Source organism: Sus scrofa, chromosome 13 (assembly GCF_000003025.6).
Source record: "Sus scrofa isolate TJ Tabasco breed Duroc chromosome 13, Sscrofa11.1, whole genome shotgun sequence".
NCBI lineage: Eukaryota > Metazoa > Chordata > Mammalia > Artiodactyla > Suidae > Sus > Sus scrofa.
In genome coordinates, this window is record NC_010455.5 from 71,933,219 (window position 1) to 71,960,828 (window position 27,610).

Genomic DNA, 27,610 nt, shown 5'->3' on the forward strand with positions numbered 1-27,610 from the left:
AGTGTGGTATGTACCCCATGGGCTAAATTGTCCCCTGTGGTGGGGAGCTTGGAGGGTAGCACAGAGCTGAGGCAGGCCCACAGCCCCCAGGCCTGCAGCAGCAGCCCAGGAGTTGGGTGCCCCATGGGCCAGCATAGCAGAGGGGCAGCCGTGGGAGCTCTGGGGGGCTGGGTCTGTGCAGAGGGGGACCCCTCCTGAAAGCCCTGAAGCCCGGAAGCTGGCCTCGCGGAGGGAAAACAGGTGCTGGCGCGCCAACCCCGAGCTCCCCACTGTAAATTAATCCACCCGGGCAATTGGGAACAGAAAGTGCTTCCTGTCCCAGCCTGGGACAATGGACAATAAACGCAGCCAGCCCTCTGGGCCCTGGCCCCTGACCTCAGAGACTTCAGGAAGAAGTTTCCAACACACACACACCTGCGGCATGTTGAGCGCTCGGCATTGTTCTAAGCTTGGAGCTGAGCTGGGCCCCTTTCTCTCAGGAGCCTCTAGCTCGTTCTGGAATGGAGCCCAAGGAGCCTTCACTCCGCCCTGACACACGCATTTCCCGGGGAAAGGGACCCCTGTATGACACACGTTGAGTAAGCTTCCTTCGGCTCTGTTCTCTTCGGTGCACAGGACCTGGACCCGTGCTGGCAGATCATCAACGGGCTTCTACCAGCCTTGTTACCACAGCTCAGAGAGCACAGCTCGGTGTGCCCCCTCCCCTAGCCCGGGCTCCCGGCCCCTCACCCAAGTGATATGCATGAGGACAGGTTCAAACATTCACGTCTCAGTGGGAAGCTTTAAGGTACATATAGTCTGACATCACCCGCAAAGTGAGGGAGGGCCATTACAATAATCTCTGATTCCGGAGAACATCACTGAGGAAGCAAAACTCAGGCCTGAGTCGACTCCTTGTGCCCTGTGAGCTCCGGTGAGGCTGGCTCCTTGGAGTGGAGTGAAGGCCTAGACGCCCGTAAGCTCGAAGACGCCAGGCTCCCTTCTGTTACCTTCCAAGGCTGACAACCTGGCCTGCGGTTTGACGTTAAAAGACAACTTGAGGAAGAGAGATGTGAGTGCACGCCCCAGCCACGAGGCCCAGAGCCTTTCCGCCCTCCCTGGGCAGGTGCCCCTCATCCTTTCAAGCAAAACGGCCCAGTGCCTTCACAGAGAAGAGGAAGAAGAGGCCCTGTCCAGCCACAGGGAGCTGGGGAATCCTCTGAAAGGTCTGGGCAGGACCTGGGCCCGAGGTGCTCTCCCATTTTGCCTGCAGAAAATCTGAGCTGTGGGTGGGGTCTGGGGGGCTGCTGGAGCCCCAGGACGAGGTGGTGGTGGACAGGCCTCCTTGCCCTGGGTCAGCCCAGCAGCTGCCCAGCTCCTGGGCAAGCAGCACTCTGAGACTAATGTATCTGGAAATTCCTCTTAAAGAAGCCTCTCTTTGGAGAAACTGGAGATGCCATGGAGTGTGTCTCGAGAATATTCTCTGAGGCTGGGTGGGGGTGGGGGTGGGGGTGGGTGGACAGTGGACCTCACGCCTTTCTCTGGGTGACATCTCCACAGCCGGGCTCCTCCAGCTCTCGTCCCTGGAGTTAGGGTCCCACGTGAGGGGCCGTCCTTCCTGTCCCTCCCTCTAATGAACCACTCTCTCTCTTTCCTTTCAACGATTGGCCGTTGGAATCAAAGAGGCCCTCTGGTGACTCAGGCGTTTCCCATTGCCCTATTCTAGCATCCTCTACTCTTAGCACCGAGAGTTTTCACGTCCTATTTGGGGCTGATAGGAAACCCTCTCATTGTTTCACTACATGGATATTAGCACTGATGAAGGAAGCGCTCCATCAGATAATCGGCCACTGCAGCGAGCCGGTTTCCAGCATGAGTGCCCCAGTATCAATGTGTCCCCGCCACCCGGTGACCCTGACTCACAGCCCCCCAGGCATCCTCAGCTGGGATGGGGGCTCCACTAACTGAGTGACACCAGGGTCCAGGGCCAAGTCAGGCCCCAGTGTCTTGCCCCACCATTTGAAATGGTGCCCTCTTCTCTCCCAGAGAGAGGTGACAACACCAGGGCTGGAGCTGCTCAGTCACCTGCAGATGTTGCCTCCCTCTCCCCCAGCACCATTGCCAGCCATGCTCTTTGAAGGCCTGGGGTCCCAGACAAACCCCTGGGACCCTCCAAGCAGCTTCCCTTTGATCTATTTTCCACGCCCACTTTCTGTGTAAGACTTTATTTGAACACAGGATTCTGGTGCTAAAAAGTAATTGGAGGCCCCCTTGCCTGACCACAGCTTTCTAAGGTAGGTATTTCATTTTGCGACCAGGTATTTGCAGAAGAGCACATCTGTGCCTGGCTCAGACATGGGAAACTGAGGCCCAGAGAGGCTGGATGCCCCACTGGAGTCACAAAGACCTGGGCGTCAGAGGGTCTCAGAGAGTGTGTGAAAGCATAGGTTTCAGGCCTCACCTTGGAGATTCTGACACAGCAGGCCCCAGGAACCTTCACTCCAACAGCATACAGGCAACTGCCATGAGAAGCAGCTCTCCAAGTCGCTGGAAGATGACTCACTGTGTCACCGGCTCTCCTGGTCTTTGCTTTCCTCTGTGGTCCAGCTGAGATCATGGTGCTGGGGGAAGAGTAACTCAAAAATCTCACCTAGAGGATGAGTTTTAGTGCCCAGTTTATTTTGCTGAGACAACCCAAGAACTCTTACATGTGGCCATCTTTTAACATAATAAAAAACTTACCCATTCCCAGTGTTGACTTCGTCTATATTTTATCTTTAACATGGTGAAATACACGTAACAGAATTTACCACCTTAACTGTTGTTAATTGTCCAGTTCAGCGGTGTTAAGTACATTCCCATTCTTCTTTTTTTTGTCTTTTGTCTTTTTAGGGCCACACCCGCAGCATATGGAGGTTCCCAGGCTAGGGGCCTAATCTGCTGGAGCTACTGGCCTACACCACAGCCACAGCAATGCCAGATCTGAGCTGCGTTTGTGACCTACACCACAGCTCATGGCAATGCCGGATCCTTAACCCACTGAGCAAGGCCAGGGATCGAACCTGAAACCTCATAGTTCCGAGTTGGATTCGTTTCTGCTGCGCCACAACGGGAACTCCACATTCACATTCTTGTACAGCCATGACCACCATCCTCCCTGAGAACCTTTCCATCTTACCCAGCAGAAACTCTGTCCCCATCAAACACTAACTCCTCATTCTTTCCCCCAACCCCTGGCCACCACCATTCTACTTTATATTTCTACAATTTTTGACTACTTCATGAATTGCATGCAAGTGGAATTGTATAGTATTTTGTCTTTTTTTTTGCTTTTAAGAGCTGCACCCTCGGCAGCGTATGGAGGTTCCTCCAGGCTAGGGGTTGAATTGGAACTACAGCTGCTGGCCTACACCACAACCATAACTCGAGATCCAAGCTGGATCTTCAACCTATACCACGCTCACAGCAATGCCGGATCCTTAACCCACTGAGAAAGGCCAGGGATCGAACCTGCAACCTCATGGTTCCTAGTCAGATTCATTAACCTCTGAGCCATGACGGGAACTCCAAGAAATTCAAATGAACAACATTAACTTACAGCTGGATGATGTTGTCTTGCTGAATCCTGGTTAAAACAGGAAGAGGGTGCTGGCTGCCTCCACGCAGGCTCTGTGGAATCTGGCAAGTTCTTTAACCACTTATAAGGATTCAATTTGCCTACACTTTTCTTATTTTGAATTATTGCAAAGACTTTGTTTTTTTTGTATCACACACAAATGCTCTTTGCCTTTCTCTTGTCATCTTACATCTTATTCCCACCTTGGCTGTTTCCTTGGTAGCCTGTGGCCATTGAAGTTGTACCCAGTGGCTATAAGACCATGATTAACTCAATCACTGGTACTGGTTCTCTGGCTGCCCTTGCTTAGGAAATTGTACATTTGATTATGGAAATGACTTCCGAAAGTTAGAAGCTCCTGAGGAACTAGAAGCATCTGAAGCTTTTGGCATAGGCCCCAGTTTGAGATTTCCTGGTCCGACCTCCTGTTTCGGCAGCTTCTTCTGGCCTGTGATGCTAGCTTTGCCTAGAGTTGCTCTCCTGCCTCTCAATCACCTTGGGCTACCTGAGGCCAGCTGCTTGTCCTGTTTTAGAATTCTGAGTCTCTCTGAGACTACTGTTCAGCCCTTGCTTTCCTGCTTTGGGTCCTCAGTCACTGCTGGGCCAGGTGCAAATCAGAAAACCCCTCCTCAGATGATGGGCTTTGCCCACTGCCCTGGGCACTTGGGATACCTCCTTTCCCTCCCTCTTTCTTCCTTCCTCCTCCACACAGACCTTGTAGAACTTTTATTTTTGACAACACGAGTTGCCATTTATTGAGAACCTCCTGTGTGCCAAAGCTTCCCCAAGTTTTTGACACACATACTGTCTCTGAATCATCACTGCCCCCAGGAAGGATCATGGTGGCCCCACTTTCCATGTGGGAACCTCGAGATGACAGGAAGTTTGCTCAGGGCCACACATGCAGGATGCAGCAAAGCCAGGCCAGCCAACTCCTCCAAGACCCCACACCATCCCTGCCACCAGGGGCCAGTCTTTGGGTAAAATTCTCGGCCATAGCTCTGTGGGTCTCTCTGTGGCAGAGAGCTGGCTTCAGGCTGGTTCCCAGGCCATGCCTGCCCTGGCATGGGCAGCTGGCCGTGTCTCCCAGGCCCGCGCTTCCTCAAGCAGCTGTGTCGAAGAACAAACATCTCTTTCCTGACATCAGTGTTTCCTGCGTTGTTTCATGGCTGGAACTGTAACCTGACTATATCTGCTGTCACCGTGAATGCCTGGTGGTCCGCCAGGCGTGGAGGGTGAGCTGGGCTTCAGGGCCTCCTTGGGGCACCCACAGCCCGTTAGGACATTGTTTATGTGGGAAAGCGGTTCCGCCATCCAAACAAGAGTCTTACGAAAGAATTTTAAGAACACAATTAGTTCATAAATTGGGAGCTTCCTGTCTTTGTTGGGTGGGGGGATGGGCGGGTAGCTGGTTTCCACACTAAGTGAGATAATACATTAAGAAGCCTGCAGCACAGTGCCAGGCACATCAGACCAACTCCAAAAAAGTTGCCCTTGTATTATTATTGTGATTGTTGCTTCATGTGGAGGCAAAATCTGTGTGGCTCAGGATAGCAGAACTGGGACCAGTGAGTTGTTGGTGGTAACTTTCTCATGAAGTAGACCTAATCCATCAAGGTTGTTCAAAAACAGAACATCCAGCAGTGAGCACCCCCGTCACTGAGCGTGTTGAAGCAGAGGCTACTGAACAAGTGAACACATAGCAGCCTCTGAGAGAAATACCTGGCCTGGAGTAGGCCCTTGACCAGTGATTTTCCAGGTTTAGCCAAAGCCATTAAAGCTTCCTCAATGTTCATTTTCTGCAGCAGAGCCACCGTGTACTAAGTGCTCTGAGCCCGGCCCCAGGTGACCCACCTGCTGTAACTCACATGAGTCTCACCGCAGAGGTGCATGGGTGTTGTTACCCCCTCCACAGCAGGGGGAAGCCCCTCCCTAGAGTCCACAAGCTAAAGGCCAAGTCAGGCTGCTGTTTGACGGGAAAGGTCAGGAGGGTCGGTGCATAGACTCCCATGGGGCTTGACTGCCAGGGTCTGATGTCCAGCTGCGTCCCCTCTGCAGTGCTGGTGGGTGTCTTGGGGTGGGGCCGGGCTGCAGGCTGGCGGGAGAGTAAGGCCCTCCCTGCCTCAGGGTCTTTGGTCTTGCCCCCCCTTTTCTGTCTCGGCAGGCCCTACTGAATAGCCTCTGGGAAGTTAGTTCCCCAGGTGGGCACCCACTGCCCAGGGTGGCTGAGCCTGGACAGGTATGAGGTGACATGGAGAGTGGCCAGGAGACAGCAGCTCTCCTAGCCCTGCTTTCAAGGACTCTGACTGTGCGCAAGTCGGTCAGCCTCTTTGATCCCTTCCTCCTTCTTTAACGTGAAGGGCCACTAGTAACTCTCTGATAGCAATTCCAATACTGAGTTCCTCTGAGTATTAGGACAAGAACCAGAAATAGCATTTTTATCAGTGGGAAAGCGGGTTAGGACAAGGCAGTCATGAAAAGACCTTGAATGAGGCTAAATGTAAGGAAGTGGCTAAAACTGACCAAGATTTCTCCTGAGATACTAGGGTTTCAACTGCAAATAAATCACTCCCTTTGGTGCGAGGACAGTGGGCAAACCAGCTGAGCTGAGTGTAGGGAGAGAAGGTGCTGGCCAGGGGCTCAGTCTTTCTTCTCCAGAATCTGTCTTCTATATCATCCTTCCCTGTCAGATTCTGAGGCAGCAGATTGGATTTCAAACCTCCTACAGTGATACTATCTTAACCTGTGACTTGATTTTGCACCTTTGGTTCCTATTTGGGTGTATTTCCGATAATTAGGACATGCTATCAGCAAGTGGCAGTGCCATTCCTATCTTGCCTACATCCTTGGGAGTTTTATGGTTTACAGGAATTGAAGATATTGGCCTAACAATTTTTGTGTGTGTGGAAACAGAAATATGTATTAGCACTTTGGCTGGTGGTTGCCAAGTCTCTTCTTTTTTATCCCCCCCCCCCCACCCGCAGCATATGGAGGTTCCTGTGCCAGGGATCAAATCTGACCTATGCCATAGCTGCAGCAATGCTGGATCCTTAACCCATTGTGCTGGGCCATGGATCGAACTTGTGCTGCTGCAGAGATAATGCTGGATCCTTAACCCGCTGTGCCACGGTGGGAACTCCCACCAACTCTGTCCTTAATACTGTCTGTCTCTAAGAGTTCTGACTAGCAAGTCCCTTCCCTCAAATTCTCATCTATGGAGATATTCATCATGGAAGAGAACTCTATGGAAATTAAAATAAGGTACTCCTTCTTCTAGAGGAGTAGGAAGTTATGACTTTTTCTTTAAAAAAAAAAACGAAGCAAGAGTTTAGATTTTCATAAAGATGACTGAGTGATTTCTACCAACCTTTCCACTGAGGGCAATTAGAAAAGCTGGACAAGGTACAACCACTATGGAAAACAGCATGAAGGTACTTTAGAAAACTCTACATAGAACTACCATATGACCCAGCAATCCCACTCTTGGGCATATATCCAGACAAAACTTTCCTCGAAAAAGACACACGTACCGGCGTGTTCATTGCAGCACTATTCACAATAGTCAAGACATTGAAACAACCTAAATGTCCATCGACAGATGATTGGATTAAGAAGATGTGGTGTATATACACAATGGAATACTACTCAGCCATAAAAAAGAACAAAATAATGCTATTTGCAGTAACATGGATGGAGCTAGAGACTCTCATACCAAGTGAAGTCAGTCAGAAAGAGAAATACAAATACCATATGATATCACTTATATCTGGAATCTAATATATGGCACAAATGAACCTTTCCACAGAAAAGAAAATCATAGACATGGAGAACAGACTTGTGGTTGCTAAGGGGGAAGGAGAGGGAGTGGGATGAACTGGGAATTTGGGGTTAATAGATGCAAACTATTGCTTTTAGAATGGATAAGCAATGGGATCCTGCTGTATACCACCAGGAACTATGTCTAGTCCTTGTGATGGAGCATGATAATGTGAGAAAAAAAAAATGTATAAGTGTATGTGTGACTGGGTCACCTTTTCATGCAGTAGAAAATTGACAGAGGAGTTCCCGTCATGGCGCAGTGGTTAACGAATCCGACTAGGAACCATGAGGTTGCAGGTTCGGTCCCTGCCCTTGCTCAGTGGGTTAACGATCTGGCGTTGCCGTGAGCTGTGGTGTAGGTTGCAGACGCGGCTCGGATCCCGCGTTGCTGTGGCTCTGGCGTAGGCCGGTGGCTACAGCTCCGATTTGACCCCTAGCCTGGGAACCTCCATATGCCGCGGGAGCGGCCCAAGAAATAGCAAAAAGACAAAAAAAAAATAAATAAATAAATAAAAAAAAAGAAAATTGACAGAACACTGTAAATTAGCTATAATGGAAAAAATAAGAACCATTATATAAAAAAAGAAAATCCCACAGCACTGCAAAAAAAAAAAAAAAAAAAAAAAAAAAAGAAAGAAAGAAAAGAAGAGCTGGACAAAACAAAACAAAGCTTAACACCTCCTTGAAGGCCCTGAGGAACTAAAAACATCATGAAGAATTACTGGGCCAGGAATCCAGTACAAAGTAAAAATTCCAAAAATGTGAGTTCAACATTTGGGACCACCTTTTCCTTGGGGTTGTTCGCTGATTTTGGCTGAGGTGGCTAAGAGCTAAGTGCTGCCTTTGGCAATCGTGGGGTGAGGAAGGGAAGGACTGGTGGAACTAGGGTAGGACCGGTGTGCAGTTCAGAGTCTTGAAGCAGTACCCTTGGGACTGAGGGTGCCCTGCAAGCAGACATTGACCAGCCCCTAGGAACAGCTGTTGAGTCTCACGTACTCTCAAACCCCAAGGCTAGATTTGTGATTTAGAGGCTAAGGCATTAGAAGAAAATTTCTGGAGGTATTTAATACCTTTAAATGCCTTTCTGAGGGAAGATAATAGCCCTCTAGGCCTCAACTTATTTCTACCTAGAGTGTTCAAAATTTTAATATCAAGCACACAACAAAAGTAACTAGGCCAGAGTTCTCTTATGGTGCAGCAGGTTAAGGATTCTGTGTTGTCTCTGCAGAGGCTTAGGTCACTCATGTGGCATTGGTTCAATTCCTGGACTGGGAATTTTCACATGCTGTGGGTGTAGATAAAAAATAAATAAATAATAAAAAAAAGAAAGAAAGAAAGAAAGAAAGAAAGAAAGAAAGAAAGAAAAAAGAAAGTAACTAGGCCAGAAAGAGAAAAGACCACATTAATGGATACTAGGAGAAACAACAGACAACAGAAAACAGACAAGGAGAAGAAACTCTGTTTTCTGTTATTGTCTGTTGCTTCTCCATAACTATAGTGAGAAGTATTAATTCATCTCTTACTTCTATCAGTAACCTATAGAACAAGCAGAAAAAAAATCTATAAGAATAAAAAAGATTCAAATAACATGATCAGTGAACATGACCTAATGAACATGTGTAACATATTGAACACATGACTACTTTAGAGTACAAATTGGAAATTCACCAAAAATGTACTCATTCTGGGAAGCAACTCTCAAAAAGTTTCAAAGAGCTATAGAGATTGGGGGAGTGGTGCACTGGAAAGGGTGTAGGAATTCTGCACCCTGTCCCCAAACCTTAACTTATGCATCTCTTCCATCTGGATCTTCCTGAATTATATCCTTTTATATAATAAATCAGTGACCTAGTTTTCCTAGAGAATCCTTAGAGTCTGAGCCTTGGAATTCTTTTCAGCTGCAATGCCCTGTTATTATTCAGAAGCCTATTGATGTGGAATGTGATTACTACAGGCTAGTGATTTTTTTCTTTATGCTTTTTTAGGGCTGCACCTGTGGCATATGGAAGTTCCCAGGCTAGGGGTTGAGTAGGAGCTACAGTTGCTGGCCTATGCCACAGCCACAGCAATGTTGGATCCAAGTTGCTTCTGTGACCTATACCACAGCTCATGGCAATGCTGGATCCTTAACCCCCGAGCAAGGCCAGGGAATCAAACCTGTGTCCTCATGGACACCAGTCAGGTTCATTATCTCTGAGTCATGACAGGAACTCCTAGGCTGGTGTTTTTTAAGGTTGAGGAAAAATCCTGAATCAAGATAAATTTACCAAGATAATAATGCTGTGGCAGGAGTTCTTGTCATGGTTCAGCAGTAACAAACTAGGATCCATGAGGATGTGGGTTCAATTCCCTGGCCCTGCTCAGGGGGTTAAGGATCTAGCATTGCCATGAGCTGTGGTATAGGTCTAAGACGTGACTCAGATCTGGCATTGCTATGGCTGTGGTGTAGGCTGGAAGCTGAAGCTCTGATTCAACCCCTAACCTGGGAGCTTCCATATGCAGGCGTGGCCCTAAAATGACAGATAATAATAATAACCCTGTGGAAGTTCAGGATGAATCCTACATATGAAAGAAGGGTAGGTCAGGAAGTACATGAAACCTCAAGAATACTGCTGGAATTGATTGGCGACAAGATGGTTGAGTAGAAAGACTTGAGCTCACCTTCTCTCATGAAAACACCAAAATTACAACTAACTGCTGAACAACCATTGACCCAAAAGACTGGAACCTACCACAAAAGGTATTTTACATCCAAAGACAAAGAAGAAACCACAATGAGATGATAGGAGGGGGGCTTTTGTGATATAATCAAATCCCATACCCACTGTGTGGGCAACCCACAAATTGGGAGAATAATAATATTGCACACATTCTCCCACGGGAGTGAGAGTTCTGAGCCCCACATCAGGCTCCCTGTCTGGCACAGGGAGGAGGATCTCCCAGACGATCTGTTGTTGAATACCAGTGGAACTTGAGTGCAGAAGCTCCACAGAACTAGAAAAAAGAGAGACTCCACTCTTGGAGGACGAACACAAGGTTTCATACATACTGGGACCCACAGCAAAGCAGTGACTGCATAGTCACCTGGGCCATACCTACCTGTGGGTCCTGGAGGGTCTCCTGGGGAGCCAGGGATCAGCTGAGGCTCACTATGGGAAGAAGGACACTGGTCACAGAGGCCCAAGGGAATATTCATTGGTGTGAGCTCTCCTAGAGATTGCCATTTTGATACTGAGACCTGGCCCATCCAACAACCGGCAGGCTCCAGTGCTGGGATGGCCTCAGGCCAAACAACCAACAGGGTGGGAACACAGATGCCTAAAGTTTCCCTGGGTCCACAGCTGCCTCACCTCTAAACATACCCCTTGACATGGCCCTGCCCACCAGAGAGACAAGACCCAGCCGCACCCACCAGTGGGAAGGCACCATTCCCTCTCATCAGGAAGTCTCTGGAAGCCCAGGGACCACCGGGGAGCTCCCTCACCCACCAGGGAGCAGACACCAGAAGCAAGAGGAACTACATTCCTGCAACCTGTGGAACAGAGAGCACAAACACAGAAAATTAGACAAAATTAGATGGAAGAGAAATATGTCCCAGACAAAAGAATAAGATAGGAGTTCCTGTTGTGGCTCAGTGGGTTAAGAACCTGACTAGTATCCATGAGGATGTGGATTTGATCCCTGGCTTCACTCAGTGGGTTAAGGATCTGGCATTGCTACAAACTGTGGTGTAGGTCACAGATGCAGCTTGTATGTGGCATTGCTGTGCTGTGACATTTGACCCCTAGCTTGGGAACTTCCATATGCCATGGGTGTGACCCTAAAAAGAAAAAAAAGAGAACAAGATAAAACCCCAGAAGAATAGCTAAGTGACATGGGAATGGGCAATCTACCTGAAAAAGAATTCAGAGTAATGATAGTAAAAATGACCCAACATCTTGGAAAAGGAATGGAGGCACCAGAGTTCCCTGGTGGCCTAGCTGGTTAAGAATCTAACATTGTCATTGCTGTGGTGGGGGTCACTACTGTTATGAGGGTTCAATCCCTGGTCTGGGAATATCCACATGCCATAGGCATGACCAGAAAAAAAAATGGAGGCACAGACTGAGAAGATACAAGAAGTGTTTAACAAAGAGCTAGAAGACCTAAAGAACAAACAAACAGATGAAGAGTACAATAACTGAGTTCCCATTGTGGCTCAGCAGGTTAAAATCCTGACTAGTAGCCATCAGGATGTGGGTTCAATACCTGGCCTCTCTTAGTGGGTTAAAGATCTGTTGTTGTCATGAGCTGTGGTATAGGTCGAAGACACAGCTCAGATCTGGCATTGCTATGGCTGTGGTATAGGTGGGCAGTTGCATCTCTGATTTGACCCCTAGCCTGGGAACTTCCATATGCCTCAGATGAAGCTCTAAAAAAGCAAAACAAACAAACAAACAAACAAATAACTGAAATGCAAAATATAGTAGAAGGAGTTAACAGCATATTAAATGAGCAGAAGAACAAATAAGTGAGACAGATTGGTGGAAATCACTGCTGTGGAAAAGAATAAAGAAAAAAGAATGAAAAGAAATGAGGACAGGAGTTCCCACTGTGGCACAGTAGGTTAAGAATCTGACTGCAGTGGTTTGAGTCACTGTGGAGGTGTGGTTTCAATTCCCAGCCAGCAAAGTAGGTTAAAGGATCTGGTGTTGTCACAGCTGCAGTGTGAGTCAGAGCTGCACCTTGGATTCAATCCCTAGCTCAGGAACTTTCATATACCATGGGTGTGGCCATAAAAAGAAAAAAATGAGGATAGTCTAAGAGATCTCTGAGACAACATTAAACACACAAACATCTGTGTTATAGAGGTCCCAGGAGGAGAAGAGAAAGAGAAAAGGCCTAAGGGATCCCAGGCCAGGGATAAAATCTGAGCCATATCTTCATCTTCAACCTAAGCCACAGCTGCAGCAATGCCAGATCCTTAAGCCAATGCTGGGGATTGAAGCAGCCCCCAAATTCCCTAACATAGGGGAAGAAATGCTCACTCAAGTCCAGTAAGCACAGAGAGTACCACACAGGATAAACCCAAGGAGGTACATGCTGAGACATATTATTCAAATTGACAAAAATTAAAGACAAAGTATGAAAAGCAACAAGGAAGATGCAACATTACAAGAGAATCTCCATAAAATTATCAACTGATTTTTCAGCAGAAATTCTGCAGGCCAGAAGGGAATAGCATGATGTGCTTAAAGTGATGAAAAGGGAAAAACCTACAACCAAGAATACTCTATACAGCAAGGCTCTCATTCAGGTTCAATAGAAAAATCAAAAGTTTTGCAGATAAGAAAAAGCTAAGAGAATTTAGCACCACCAAACCAGCTTTACAACAAATGCTAAAGAAACTTCTCCATGTGAAAAAGGCCACAACTAGAAACAAGGAAATTATAAATGAGAAAGCTCACTGGTAAATGCAAACATACAATAAACATAGGAAGTCACCCACATGCAAATATGATATCAAAACAATCAATCATGAGAAAAGAAGGGTACAAAGGCAGTATATTGGAAATGCATTTAAAATTAAGGGACCAGCAAATTAAAACAATCTTCCATGGATATAGATTGCTATATCAAAACCTCATGGTCACTGCAAACCAAGAATTTAAAATACATATATACACAAAAAAGAAAAAGCAATCCAAACACCACATTAAAGATAGTCAAAAAAACACAAAGAAAAAAATGGGATCACTAATGTATATCCCTCAAAAAAGGGAGTTCCCACTGTGGCACAGTGAGTTTGTCTCTGTGGCATTGCCAGTTTGATCCCTAGCACAACGAAGTGGGTTAAGAATCTGGCATTGCTGGAGTTCCTGTCATGGCTCAGTGGTTAACGTATCTGACTAGCATCCACGATGATGCAGGTTTGATCCCTGACCTCGCTCAGTGGGTTAAGGATATGGTGTTGCTGTGAGCTGTGGTGTAGTTTGCAGGTTAAGCTCAGATCTGGTGTTTCTGTGGCAGTGGTGTAGGCCAGCAGCTACAGCTCCGATTGGACCCCTAACCTGGGAACCTCCATATGCCGCAAGTGTGGCCCTAAAAAGAAAAAAAAAAAAAACTTGCATTGCTGCAGCTATAGCTTAGGTCTGAGATGCAGATGTGGCTCAGAGTCAGTCCCTGGCCTGGGAACTTCTATATGCTGCAGGTATGGCTGAAAGAGGGGAAAAAAAAATCACAGGAGAAGAGAGAAAAAGAGGAGGGGAAGAAAAAACATTTACCAAAAAATATTCAAAACAATTAACAAAATCACAACAGAAACATACATTTTGATAATTACCTTACATGTAAATGGATTAAATGCTCCAACCAAAAGATATAACCAGCTGAATGGATATAAACATAAGACTTGTATATATACTATCTATAAGAGACCCACTTTAGATCTAGGGACACATTCAGACTGAAAGTGAGGGGATGGAAAAAAGTATTCCATGTAAATAAATGTAAATAAAAAGAAAGCTAGAGTAGCAATATTCATATCAGACAAAAATAGAGTTTAAAATAAAGAATGTGGGAGTTCCCATCATGATATAAGGGAAATGAATCCAACTAGTATCCATGAGAATGAAGGTTCAATCCCTGGCCTCACTCAGTGTGTTGGGGATCTGGCATTGCCATGAGCTGTAGTGTAGGTCACAGATGCAGCTTGGATCCTGTGTTGTTGTGGCTGTGATGTAGGCTGGCAGCTGTAGCCCCAATTCAACCCCTAGCCTGGGAACTTCCATATGCCAGGGGCATGACCCTAAAAAGAAACAACAACAACAACAAAAGAATGTGGAGTTTCTGTTGTGGGACAGTGGATTTTTTATCTCGCTTGTCTCGGTGGAGGCACCGATTCAATTCTTAGCTGCAGCTGTGGCTCAAAAGTTCAATGTGCCATGGGGGCAGCAGGAAAACAAACAAACAACTCATGAAAATAAAGAATGTTACAAGAGACAAAGAAGGACACTACCTAATGATCAAAGGATTAATCCAAAGAAGATATAAAAATTATAAATACATATGTACCTGACATAGGAGCACCTCAATATATAAGGCATATGCTAATAGCCATAAAAGGAGAAATAAACAATAACATAAAATTTTGGGGGACTATAACACCCCACTTAGAGGAAGGGATAGATCATCCAGAGAGAAAGTCAATAAGGAAACACAAGTCTTAATGTACTAGACTAGATAGACTTAATTGATATTTATAGAACATTCCATCTGAAAGCAGCAGAATACACATTCTTCTCAAGCACACATGGAATATTCTCCAGGATAGATCACATCCTGGGCCACAAAGTAAGCCTTGATAAATTTAAGAAAATTGAATTCATATCCAGCGTCTTTTCCTACCACAATGCTATGAAACTATAAATCAACTATAAGAAGAAAAAAAAACTGTAAAAAGCACAGACACATGGAGACTAAACAATGTTACTAAATGACAAATGGATCATTGAAGAAATCAAAGAGGAAATAAAAAAATAGAGTCAAACAAAAATGAAAACACAATGATCCAAAATCTATGGGGCACAGCAGTTGCAATTCTAAGAGTTCTCTTCTCATTACTTCAGAAAACAAGAAAAATCTCAAATAAACAACTTAACATTTCACCTAAAGCAGCAAGAGAAAGAAGAACAAACAAAACTCAGAGTTAGTAGAAGAAAAGAAATCATAAATATTGAAGCAGAAATAAATGACATAGAAATGAAGAAAACAATAGAAAAAGCTAAAAGCTAGTTCTTTGAAAAGACAAGCAAAATTGATATACCTTTAGCTAAATTCATCAAAATAAAAGGGGAAAAAAGGAGTTTCCTTGTGGCACAGTGGGATAAAGACCTGGCATTGTCACTGCAGTGGCACAGGTTTAATCTCCCCCCTCCCAAAAGAAAGAGAGAGAGAGAGATATCAAATCAATAAAAGTAGACATGAAAAAGGAGAGGTCACAACCAACAGCACAGAAATACAAAAGATCATAGGAGGCTACTACAAGTAATTATATGCCAATAAAATGGACAACTAGAAGAAATGGACAAATTCTTAGAAAGAGTTCCTGCTGTGGCAAAGAGGGTTAAGAATCTGCAGTGTCTCAGGTTGATGCAGAAGTGTGGGTTCAATTCCCAACCTGGCACAGTGGGTTAAAGGATCTGACATTACTGCAGCTGTGGCATAGGTGGCAGCTGTGGCTCAGATTCAATCCTTGGCCCAGGAACTTCCATATGTTGTAGGTGCATCCATTAAAAAATAAATAAAAAAGGAGGAGATCCCGTTGTGGCTCAGTGGTTAGTGAATCCGACTAGGAACCATGAGGTTGCAGGTTCAGTCCCTGGAATTGCTCAGTGGGTTAAGGATCCAGGGTTGCCATGAACTGTGGTGTAGGTCACAGACGTGGCTCAGATCCCGAGTTTCTGTGGCTCTGATGTAGGCTGGCGGCTACAGCTCCAATTAGACCCCTAGCCTGGGAACCTCCATATGCTGTGGGAGCAGCCTTAGAAAAGGCAAAAAGACAAAATAAATAAATAAATAAATAAATAAATAAATAAATAAATAAAAAAGGAAAGGTACAATCTTCCAAGACTGAACCAGGAAGAAATAGAACATATGAACAGACCAATCACAAGTACTGAAATCGAAACTGTGACTTAAAAACTTCCAATAAGGGTTCCCTTGTGGCTTATTGGGTTAAGAATTGTGTGTTGTCACAGTGGTGGCTCAGGTTTGAGGAACCCAGGAACTTTTGTCTGCTGTGGGCATAGCTAAAAAACAAAATAGGAGTTCCCGTCGTGGCGCAGTGGTTAACGAATCTGACTAGGAACCATGAGGTTGCGGGTTCGATCCCTGGCCTTGCTCAGTGGGTTAACGATCCAGCGTTGCCGTGAGCTGTGGTGTAGGTCGCAGATGCGGCTTGGATCCCTCATTGCTGTGGCTCTGGCATAGGCTGGCGGCTACAGCTCCGATTCGACCCCTAGCCTGGGAACCTCCATATGCCGCGGGAGCGGCCCAAGAAATAGCAAAAAAAGACAAAACAAACAAACAAACAAAAAAACCAAAATAAAACAAAACAAACAACAACAACAAAAAAATTTCCAACAAACAAAATTCTAGGACCTGATGGCCTCACAGGTGAACTCTATCAAAAATTTAGGGAAGAGTTAATACCTATCCTTCTGAAACTATTCCAACAAACTGCAGAGGAAGAAACACTCTCAAACTTGTTCTATGAGGCCACCATCACTCTGATATCACAACTAGACAAGGACACCACAAAGAAAAGAAAATTACAGGCCAATATCACTGATGAGCATAGATGTAAAAATCCTCAACAAAACATTAGCACACCGAATCAAATGATACATTAAAAGGACCATACACCAAGATCAAGTAGGATTTATCCCAGTGATGCAAGAATTGTTCAATATCTGAAAATCAATCATGTGATACACCACATTAACAAATTGAAGAGTAAAAATCATGTGATCATCTCAATAAATGCAGAAAAAGCTCTTGACAAGATTCAACACCCATTTATGATAAAAACTCTCCAGAAAGTGGGCATAGAGGGAAACTACCTCAACATAATAAAGGCCATATATGACAAGTCCACAGCTAACATCATACTCAATGATGAATAGCTGAAAGTATTTCCTCCTCTAAGACCAGGAACAAGACAAGGACATCCACTTCCACCACTGTTATTCAACATAGTTTTGGAAGTCCTAGCCATGGAAAGAAAAAGAGAAGAAAAAGAAAGAAAAGGAATCCAAATTGGAAAAGAAGAAGTAAAACTCTTACTGTTTTCAGATGACATGATACTATACATAGAAAATCCTAAAGATGATACCAATAAACTATTACAGTTCATCAATGAATTCAGTAAAGTTGCAGGATACAAAATTAATTCACAGAAATCTCTTGTATATCTATACACTAACAATAAAAGATCAGAAAGAGAAATTAAGGAAACAATCCCATTAACCATTGCATCGAAAGAGAGTAAAATACTTAGGAATAAACCTACCTAAGAAGGTTGAAGACCTGTACTCTGAAAACTGTAAGATGCTGAGGAAAAAAATCAAAGATGACACAAATAGACAGAAAGGTAAACTGTGTCCTTGAATTGGAAGAATCAATATTGTCAAAATGACTATATTACCCAAGGCAATCTACAAGATTCAATGCAATCCTGTCAAATTATCAATGGCATTTATCATTATATAACTATAAATGAAATAAGTTCATTGAGTAATAAAAAATAACAAATACCTTAGAATAAATTTAATGACAGAAACATAAGACCTTTACATAAAAACTGTAAAATATTATGAAAAAATTAAAGCAAATATAAATAAATGGAAGGGCATGCCAAAAAAAAGAGGCATTTTTCACAGAACTGGAACAAAAAATTTTAAAATTGGTATAGAAACCTAAAAGGCCGCAAATAGCCAAAGCAATCCTGAGAAAGAAAAATGGAGCTGAAGGAATCTGGTTTCCTGAATTCAGACTATACTATAAAACTACAGTAATTAAAGAGTATGGTACTGGCACAAAAAAAGAAATACAGATCAATGGAACAGGATAGAAAGTTCAGAAATAAACCCATGCATCTATGGCCAATTAATCTATGACAAAGGAGGTAAGAATATAAAATGGAGAAAAGACAGTCTCTTCAATAAGTAGTGCTTGGAAAACTGGAGAGCTGTATGTAAAATAATGAAATTAGAACATTCTCGGAGTTCCCGTCATGGCTCAGTGGAAACAAATTTGACTGGCATCCATGAGAATGCAAGTTCAATCCCTGGTCTTGCTCAGTGGGTTAAGGAACTGGGATTGTCATGGGCTGTGGTGTAGGCCACAGATGCGCCTTGGATCTGGTGTTGCTATGGCTGTAGCCTAGGCTGGTGGCTACAGCTTCAATTTGACCCCAGACTGGGAACCTCCATTTGCCATTGGTGCAGCCCTAAGAAGACCAAAAAGAAAAAGAAAGAAAGAATATTCTCTTACACCATATACAAAAACACACTCGAAATGGATTAAAGACCTAAATGTAAGACCAGATATTATAAAACTCTTAGAGGCAAACATAGGCAGAACACTCTTTGACATAAATCACAGCAGTATCTTTTTGGATCCACCTCCTAGAGTAATGAAAATTAAAACAAAATAAAAAATGGAACCTAATTAAACTTAAAAGCTTTAGCAAAGAAAACCATAAACAAAACAAAAAGACAACACACAGAATGGGAGAAAATACTTGCCAATGAGCCAACTGACAAGGGGTTAATCTCCATAACAGACAAACAGGTCATGCAGTATTAACATAAAAAAAGTTCCGTTCAATAAATGGGCAAGAGATCTCAATAGACATATCTCCAAAGAAGACATACAGATGACCAAACAGCACAAGAAAAGATGCTCGACACCACTAATTATAAGAGAAATGCAAATCAAAACTACAATGAGTTACCACCTCATGCCAGTCAGAATGGCCATCAACAAAAAGGCTACAAATAAATGCTAGAGAGGGTGTGAGGAAAGGGAACTCTCCTACACTGTTGGTGGGAATGTAAATTGGTACAACCATTATGGAAAACAGTATGAAGATTCCCTAAAAAACTAAATATAGAACTACCATATGATCCAGCAATCCTACTCCTAGGTGTATCTCTGGAGAAACCCTAATTTGAAAATATCCATGCACCCCAATGTTCACTTCAGCACTCTTTACAGTAGCCAAGACATGGAAGCAACCTAAATGTCCATCAACAGAAGAATGGATAAAGAAGATGTGGTACATATGCACAATGGAATATTACTCAGCCATAATAAAGAATTAAATAATGCCATTAGCAGTAACATGGATGGATCTAGAGATTATCATGCTAAGTGAAATAAGTTAAACAAAGACAGATAAATACTTATGATATCACATATGTGGAATATAAAAAAATTGAACCTATTTACAGAACAGAAACAGACTTATACACTTAGAAAACAAACTTCTGGTTACCCAAGCGGAAAGACTGAGGTTAGGGGGAGGGATAAATTAAGCATTTGGGACCAACATATACACACTACTATGCATAAACTAGATAATCAAAAAGACCTACTGTATAGCACAGGGAACTCTACTCAGTATCTGGTAATAACCTATATAGCAAAAGAATCTGAAAAGGAAAGTATATATGTATAATTGAATCACTTTGCTCTATACCTGAAACTAACACAACATTGTAAATAAAGTATACTTCAATATAAAATAAAAATTAAATTATACTGAAAAAAGTTTCAAAGAATGGAAATAATTTAGGATGTGTTCCCATATGACGATATAATTAATTAGAAATAATGACTTTTTTTGGCCATGCCTGTGGCATGCGGAAGCCAGAGATCAAACCCATGCCTCAGTGGTGGCCCAATTTGCTGCAGTGACCATACCATATCCTTAACCCACTCGGCCACAAGGGAACTCCAGAAATAATGGTTTTAAAGATAACTAAAAAGGGATTTCCCATTGTGGCTCGGTGGAAAGGAACACAAATGGTATCCATGAGGATGCAGGTTCAATCTCTGGCCCTGATCAGTGGGTAAAGGATCTGGCATTGCTGTGAGCTGCAGTGTAGGTCACAGATGCAGCTCTAACCTGGGGTTTCCGTGGCTGTGGCATAGGCTGGCAGCTGCAGCTCTGATTAAACCCCTAGCATGGGGACTTCCATATGCCATGGGTACAGCCCTAAAAAGACAAAACAAAAACAAAACAAAACAAAAAACCCACAAAACCCCCAAATAGCTAAAAAAAGAAAATGTTATGCATTTATTATATGGATACTTATATAGTAGAAATGTTGTTAGTACTTACAGTAAAAAAGTTCATAGCATTTGCAATGATAAAACAATACATCCTAAAACAATCTAAAGATTACGGAGAATTATTTGAACGTATAACTCTAAATCTGACTAAAAATTCCGTATGTGAACTAAGTACAAGATTCTAAGAGAAATTCCATATAAAAGAAAGAGTGTATGAGATGGTTTCTTCAGGAAACTGAAGAAAAAAGTGGACCCAGGTAAAAATGAATCAGCCTGGGTCAAACCATCATTTCTTCGAATATTTCCTCTCTATCTGTATCTCAATAATTTTTTCCTTTTTTGGATGCACCCCTGGCATATGGAAGTTCCTGGGCCATGGTCTGAAGCTAAGTCACATCTGCAACCTATGCTACAGCTGCAGCAATGCCAGATCCTTAACCCAATGGGCCAGGCCAGGGATCAAACTGGCAACGCCACAGAGACACACGAGCTCATTAACCCATTGCACCATAGCGGGAACTCCTCTCAATTTTTTTAAAAAATAGATTTTATTGGAGTATAGTTGACTTAGAAAGTTGTGTTAGTCTGTCTCTCAATTTTTAAAAATTAAGTGTTTTTCGTGCGAAAAATTAATCAAGACAACAACAAAAACCAAACCCCAAGGGCCAAAGAGAAACACTATGGCAGTTAAAAAAATATTTTGAGGGAGCTCCTATTGTAGCTCAGCAGAAATGAACCCAACTACTAGCCACGAAGTTGTAGGTTCAATCCCTGGCCTTGCTCAGTGACTTAAGGATCTGGTGTTGTTGTGAGCTGTGGTATAGGTCACAGATGTGGTTCAGATCCCACGATACTGTGGCTGTGGCACAGGCTGGCAGCTGTAGCTCTGATTCGACCCCTAGCTTGGAAACTTCCATATGCTGCACTTGAAACCCTAAGAAAAGAGCAAAAAAAAAAAAAATGTTATGAGTAAATGATATTTAAAATACCAAATATAGGAGTTCCTGTCGTGGCGCAGCAGAAATGAATCCAACTAGGAACAATGAGGTTTTAACTTCGATCCCTGGCCTCGCTCAGTGGGTTAAGGATCTGGTGTTGCCGTGAGCTGTGGTGTAGGTTGTAGAGGCAGCTCGGATCCTGAGTTGCTGTGGCTGTGGCTGTGGCTGTGGCTGTGGCTGGCAGCTACAGCTCCAATTAGACCCCTAGCCTGGGGACCTCCGTATGCCATGTGTGGGGCCCTAAAAAGACAAAAAAAAATAAAATAAAATAAAAAATAAAATACCAAATATAAAAATGTGTGGAATGCAGTTAAAGCCATGCTTAAAGGGAAAATTATAGCATATACATTAATGTATATTATGTATAGTATATATATTATATATATTAGAAAAGAGGCGAAAGGTTGGAAATAAACGGGCTAATCCAGTTATTTATCTTTCTCTGGTTTTTAAGTTGCACTGAGAACGTGACTTTACGAACAGGGTATGAGGTCATGCTATTTTTGCACCTTGTCTGTATGAAGTAACATTTTTTTATGACAAAATGTTGTATACATCACGGCAGAAGTCCTCATCTAGTTGGACATTTCAACAGCATTTAATATGGCAGATCACTCTTCCATTCTTCTCATTCTTTCCTGTGACTCTTTCTTCACTTGATTTCTAGGCAGTGGTGAGCAGGAGCCAGCTCATATCAGCTTGCAAGTGTTGGTTGTGTGCCAATGACCTGTTCAGTGACACCACAATGGTAGCTTAAAATGAACCATGGTGGGAGTGTTACCCATGGAAACTGGAAAACATAGCAAGTCAGTGCATCTATCTGTGTGCATATGTATGTATGTATCGTCTATTACCTATCTATCTTCTATATGTCTATTATCTATAACCTGTCTGTCTGTATGTCTGTCTACCTGCTCACCTACCTATCTACCTACCTATCATCTTGGTAGTCCCACTCAGTCTCATGTCTTTATTATTATTATTTGTCTTTTTGCCTTTTCTAGAGCCGCTCCTGCGGCATATGGAGGTTCCCACGCTAGGGGTCTAATCGGAGCTGTAGCCACTGGCCTACACCAGAGCCATAGCAACGCGGGATCCAGGGCCTTGTTTGTGACCTACACCACAGCTCACGGCAACGCCGGATCGTTAACCCACTGAGCAAGGCCAGGGATCGAACCCGCAACCTCATGGTTCCTAGTTGGATTCGTTAACCACTGAGCCACAACAGGAACTCTAAGTCTCATGTTTTTAAACACCACATACTCATGCTGAGATATTTTTTGTGCCTAAGTATAATCCAGGCTCTACCCCAGTTTATCATCAGCTTAACTCCCACAACAGTCTTCCTGAAACAGTCATGACTTGCTCCTCTTCTGCTTAAAATCTATCCCTTGGGAGATGCTGCGTTCCTCTATCAGATGAGCAAGGATAAAAAGGGTAGAGTAGGCCCCATGGCTATAGGAAGTGTAGGGAGACAGCTTTGAGTGTTCATAGCTGGTGGCATCATTCGTTGGTACAACACGTGGGAAGACTAATGGGCCATGGCTTTCCAAAGTAAAGATACCCATAAACCTCTTGCCAGCAATTCTGCAGAGTTGAACAGAGCCCTGCTCCCACATTCCGGCCCGGCCCAGGGACGCCCCTCATGCTGGCCTGTGAGGCCGGCATGCAGGGCTGTGAGGCCGGGCTCAGAGGAGGCCTGTGCTGTTGTGACTGCTGGCCACGGCTTCCACCCAGCTGGACGGGGCTGCAGCTGGGCCCGCCTGACGGTAATAAAGATCACGGCCACCTCGCTCACCCGCCACAGCCCGGCGGCAGGAAACATTCCAGGAGCACCTGTTTCCTGAGGACCCTGTCAGGGGCTCCTGGGCACCATCTGGGCGCTGCCCCACATGTTGTTTGCACTAGGAGTTTAGAAAAACAATCCGACTTTGACTAATTGCTCTTTAATTTTTTCAGGCGCATCCCAAAGTCTCACCCCTGCCCCACTCCCTCTTTCCTGGCCAGCTCTTCTCAGGAGTCCCTAGGCTGCCATGCATGCATCCCCATGACTTTCTATACTTATTCACACCCCAAACACACTCACACTCGCCCATACACCCACTAACACACCTCTCCCTTACACAGTTCTGAAGAATGACCCATCCTACTTGAGGATGGGGACCTTACCCCTTTGAGGTGGGCAGGGGCAGCTTAGAGCATCAGCGGTCCTCAGGCCCTGGGGAAATAGAGAGTTGTTTATGAGCCAGATGCTAAGGTTGCATCCCAATTCTATAACCTTCCACCTCTGAGCAACTTGTCCACCTGTCTGGGCTTCAGTCTCCTCCTCTGTTAAATGGTGAGGAGTGGCCGTGGCTGCCACCTTTGCACGGCAGTACAGGGTAAGTGCTGTGTGTGTTTGTTTAAAAAAATTCCAACAAATCAAAGTAAGATCAAAACTCAATACTGAAATCTGGATTATCCTCCAGACTTTTCTGGTTGCGTCATTCTGAATCAGTTCCCTGAAGCTGAATGTTTGTCTTCTTGTGAAGCCTGAGGCCTCCCGGAAAGCAGAGGAAGCTGGAGAACAGAGAGGTTAGGTCGCTTTTCTGATGTTGCACAGCATTCTAGAGACCGGGGCAGGCCTGCAGAGTTTCCACTGTGAACCGTCCAGGGAATGTCCCTAGGAGGTTGCTATGGGGGGAGGGGGTCATGGTGGGGCCCAGTTTGGGGGGACTTAGTGAGCAGAGGAGAAGCAGGATGCATCATCTCTGTTGTGGCCAGTGGGCATGGCTGCAGGAAATGGGTGGCCTCAGTGGAGCCCACCAGCTGGAGCTACACAGACCGTCCGGCTGGACAGGGCCCAATTTCCAGGCAGCTCCAGGGTGGGGAGGGGTGGGAGGGCCCAGGATGGGTGGTGGTGCCGATGGGGTGGGGTTGCATGCAGGGTGCCTGGTGGTGGGCGGGCAGGCACTGTGGGGCAGTGCCTGGCAGTGGCCAGCTGAGGGCCTCCTGGGGCCTTGTTCTTGTCCACCATTGAGACCAGGGCACAGATCTGATGGGCCTAGCAGGGCTGCCGGCTGAGAACAGAGCGTCCTGCAGGAATTCCGGCCACAGTGCAGAGCCGGGTGCCCTGCCCTCCCCAGCACCAACCCCACCCCCACCCTCACCTCAGTGGGCCTGTTCACAATTTGGGGGCTTGGAAGTCACCATCGCACATAAGATGGCGGGGACGCCCCTCACTCAACCAGCCCCCAAATTCCACAGCTGCTTTGATGCTCAGCTCACCTCTTCCCTTCCTGTCCTCAAAAGTGTTTGCCTCCGACCCGAGGGCAGTGGGAGGGGTGCTTCCTGGCTGGGCCGGACTGTAGGCCGGGCCGAGACTCCCAGACTGTTACAGCAGCGAAGATTTCCTTCCTGAAAAACATACTAGCCTCTGCTTTCCGTCCCTCATACTTTTTTTCTCCAGAAACACCCCCACTCAGCCTCCAGCTGTGGTCCCCCTGGATGACTGGCCCATGGGTGGCGGTAGTTTGCAGTAGCCTGTGGGGTCAGGCAGCAGGACAGGCAGCAGGACCCTACCTCTCACAGACAGGGGGCCACATCAGCAAATAAGAAATAGACAGCCTTCTCTGGGTGGCCGCCATAGCCAGGCAGGTGCCGTAATTGCACACAGTCCGCTGTGGTGACTCAGAGCCCAGAGCCAGTTTCTTAAGATCGTGTGCCCCAATTTTCTCATCTGCATGTGAGGATCTCTTTTCCTCCCTGCTCATCCAGGCTGTCTACAAATCCTGCTGGCTCTACCTTCAAGGTGCACCCCTGAATGTGGGCCCTTTGCCCGACCCTCTGCTGCCCCCCAGTCTCAACCTTCCCTAGGCCCACTTTGTCCCAACCATAGCCTCTTTCCACATGGACAGCAGGCTCAGGAGGCAGGATACTGTTCAAACCAATGTCTCCCCTTTGCTCCAAATTGAGGCTCCTGTGTCATTCAGAGGGAAAGCCCTCCCTCCCTGCCCCTCCCCTCTGACCTCAGCTCCTGCCCCAGCCACAGCGGCCCCTCCTGCTCCTCACACCCACAGCAATGGGCTCAGAGCTGGGCATGATCCAAAGTTGACCAGAGACATTCCCATTTACTGATATAAGGGCTGGAACTGCAGCAACCATCTCTCCACCAGGAGGAAAGTGACGTCATCAGAGGAAGCGAGCCAAGCTGAAAGGTGGGGAGAAGCCAAGCTGGTTGACAGTGATGGTATTTGGAGTAATCTTCATCTGAGCCTAGCCCACCTCTGGGTTTCCCAGCTGCTTATGCCCATTTTAGTTAAGCCAGTTCAGGTCAGGTCACTGTCATTTGCCATAGAAAAGTCCTGCTTCAACTAGAAGCTGAACTAGAACCTCCTGGAACTTTTCTCCCTCACTGCCTTCCTTACCCTCCCCTCCCTGTCATCTGAGAGGCCCTGTTTTGGCCTCTCTGTCTGGCGTTTGATTCCTGTCTTTCTTTGGGTCTGGCCTCTGGTGGCCGGTGTTCACGGTTCCTGCCCTTTTGGAGAACCAGAACTTAGAAGTTCTGAGTTTTAACACATTATTCACTTATTTGTCAGATTAATGGCAGGAGCTCTGTTGGTGAACATGGCTGGTGCAGGGGCTGCCTCTGGTTAGTTGGAGGTTCTGGTTGTGAGAGTTTTCGCGCCCTCTCCAGCCCGCCTCTGGGAATGTCTCCCCCCTTCTTCCCCTGTGTACCCTGTCACAGCTGTCCTGCCTCTGTGAGCTCCCTGGACGTGTCACGTCCCTTCCTGCTCCGAGCACTTTGCACTGGCTGTTCCTTTTGTCTGGACTGTCATTCCCTCAGATCTTCCCATGGCTGCGTCTGTGTCAACCTTCAGTTTACAGCTTGGTTGTCAGTTGGAAAAGCCACAGGCCTTGGGGACTTGTCTGTAACCCAATGGCCCTGGCAGGTGAATCTTGGTTGGGAGATGGTGGGACTGGAGCCTGTGGCGTGCCCGCCACAGCTGTGCTGTCCCACTGGTCCTGAGAGTTCTGGTGCCTTATCTGGACAGCAGTCCACCTGGATCACAGGTAACAGCAAACCAGCTTCTGCGAACAAAAATTGCTGCAGGGGCAGCACCAACTCCCAGGGGCTCAGACACCAGAGCTTGACTCGTGGACTCATTTCCTTCTCCAGCAGGTCCACTCTCAGTATAGTTCTCTGTGGTGTGATGAATACCCCAGGGCCCTCATTCTCCCAGGTTTCAAATCTTTGTCCTGCACTGCCTGCCTGAGCCCTGGTATTACCTGCGTGAACCAGCTGGGGTGCTCGGGGGTGGGCAGGACCAGTCTGGAGCACAAGGTTTGGAGGGGGCAGGACCCTGAGTGCAGGCTGAACTTAGGAGGCCTCAGTGGCCGTAGGCTGGAGGCACCTCCGGGGCTGGATGTCATGGGCACAGAGGCTGAGATGGGGCCTCCACAGAGCAGCTCCTGCCCAGACCTCAGTGGGTTCTCTGCCCAAGGATGCTTACGACCTGCCCCTGACCAATTAGAGCCCCTGGGCCCTCCTTGCCAACCCTTCCTATGCCCAAAGCACAGGCTGAGAGTGGGGGGCCAGGCTAAGAGTAAGGCCCAGGAGTCCTCAGCCACTGCCCCCAGCCTGCCCACCTTCATCTCTCCACCCATGGCCACAGCCCCTAGAGGCCAGCTGAGGAGTGGCCCACCACCTCCCTCCTGTTGTCAGGCCCAGAGCCTCCTGCCCTCCCACCCCCATTCCTGGCATGTGCCAGGAAGTGCCAACGATTCCCCATCTCTAAAAGAGAAGGCCAGCGTGGTGAGGCCGATGGCTGCCCAGCCTGGCCTCTCCAGGCTGCCCTTCCAGAAACTCCCAGCCCCTTCCTGCCTGGCTTCCTGCCCAAGCCCTTCCTGGAAACTGGGCCCACCCTGCCCCCCAGCCCAGGGCGCCAATATTTCCACAGGGTGAATCAACCAGCCTCCCCCAGGAGGTCCCCTCCTTTTACTCACAATATTGAAAGCCTGTGGGGGGCAGTGGGAAGGAGAGGCCAGGCCATGGCCCCATCACACCCCTACCCACACTCCCCCTCCCACCACACTCCATTCACACTCCGCCCCCCTCACCATAGCACCCCCCAACTTGAGGTCTCTAAAGCAGGAATAAAACACAAGGGAGGGAAGAGAATCACAGAGTTTCTGTTTAAACCTTCATCTAAAAAAAGGAATTTAGTGAAGCTTTATTGATATATAAAATGCTGATAGTATTGCCAAGTCTATAGATATATATCAATAAACATATTGATATGGAGGTACTTACAGACAAGTGCTTAATCCAAGTGTGGTGAGAGTCCCTCTGTGCAAGGACCTGGGCCTCCATGGGGGG

At 46.0% G+C, this 27,610-nt stretch overlaps 1 long non-coding RNA gene across 1 annotated transcript; it reads right to left on the minus strand.

Annotated features, from left to right (window-relative positions):
* Positions 223-25,207, minus strand: LOC102159951. Its single transcript, XR_306926.3, has 4 exons — positions 24,520-25,207; positions 23,422-23,470; positions 2,441-2,600; positions 223-1,011 (listed from the first exon to the last, which is right to left on the minus strand). It is a non-coding gene; the product is annotated as an uncharacterized LOC102159951 (long non-coding RNA).